The sequence below is a fragment of the Nematolebias whitei genome, chromosome 12, assembly GCF_014905685.2.
Source record: "Nematolebias whitei isolate Nwh7 chromosome 12, NemWhi1, whole genome shotgun sequence".
Classification (NCBI taxonomy): domain Eukaryota; kingdom Metazoa; phylum Chordata; class Actinopteri; order Cyprinodontiformes; family Rivulidae; genus Nematolebias; species Nematolebias whitei.
Genome location: NC_056509.1, coordinates 31,432,463 through 31,433,605, shown reverse-complemented (window position 1 = coordinate 31,433,605; position 1,143 = coordinate 31,432,463).

Sequence of the window (1,143 nt, the reverse complement as noted above, 5' to 3'; positions counted from 1 at the left end):
TATTCTATTCTATTCTATTCTATTCTATTCTATTCTATTCTATTCTACCTGAGACTGTTAGACTCATGAATCCCTAACCAGGATAATCACTGTGAAATAATCACTGTAATGCCACTTGATTGTTGATATGTGCTGCTGATTATCCATGCACATTATATATACATATTTTATTCAATTCAATTCAATTCAATTCAAAAATACTTTATTAATTCCAGAGGGAAATTATTTGTTGTTGTAACACGTTATCTTCATTTCATTAAGAGATGTTATAGACACTGATGGCTGTATACAGGAAGGATCTCTTGTAAAGGTCCATCCCACAGTGGATCCTAAGAAACTGGCTGCAGATGTCGTCCGATCCGTCCACCCAGACTCGGCTGGCCTCTCGGTTCCCTCAGGCTGTAGGACCACCCGAATGTCGGGCAGAACTCCTCCCAGAGCGATGGCCACTCCTCCCAGCAGCCTGCTGAGCTCCTCGTTGCTGCGGACAACCAACTGTAGGTGCTGAGGGACGATCCTGTCCTTCCGCTGTCATGACCCATGTTTCCTGCTAGTTCCAGGATCTCAGTGGTCAGGTACTCAAGCACAGCAGGCAAGTAGATGAGAATGCATCCACAGAACATCACTTTCAACTCGTTTGAGATTTAGGGCTGTAGTTGAGATATTATTTGAGCTTTTGAGATGTTAATCAACTGCTATTGGTTGTAGAAAACTGCCTTGTTGCCATGGTTACGCATCATAACAAATGTCCAAAACTAAAAAAGTTTCAGTAAAAATCCTTCCAGCTGCACAGCATCCGATACCAGAGGAAACAATCATCCAAAAAAGGAGATTTATATCCAGAAAAAGAGGAATTAAAGTTTCCAAAAGCAAAATCTCAGAATGAAAGTAACAAAGCTGCTCCAACATTCAGCCACCTTCAGCGGCGCAATTCTAGAACAAATTTAAGTTTATGTATGTGAAAGTTTTTGTACATTGCCATAATACAACATCTGTCATGACTGGCACTGTATTAAAAAAAACTGAAATGAATTGATCTAAAAAAGTTAAATCTGGTCCTCTGGACATTCAAAAAAACAAAACAAAGCAAATCAACAAAAAAATGTAGAAACGTTTCGTCCCTCATCCGAGAGACTTCCTCAG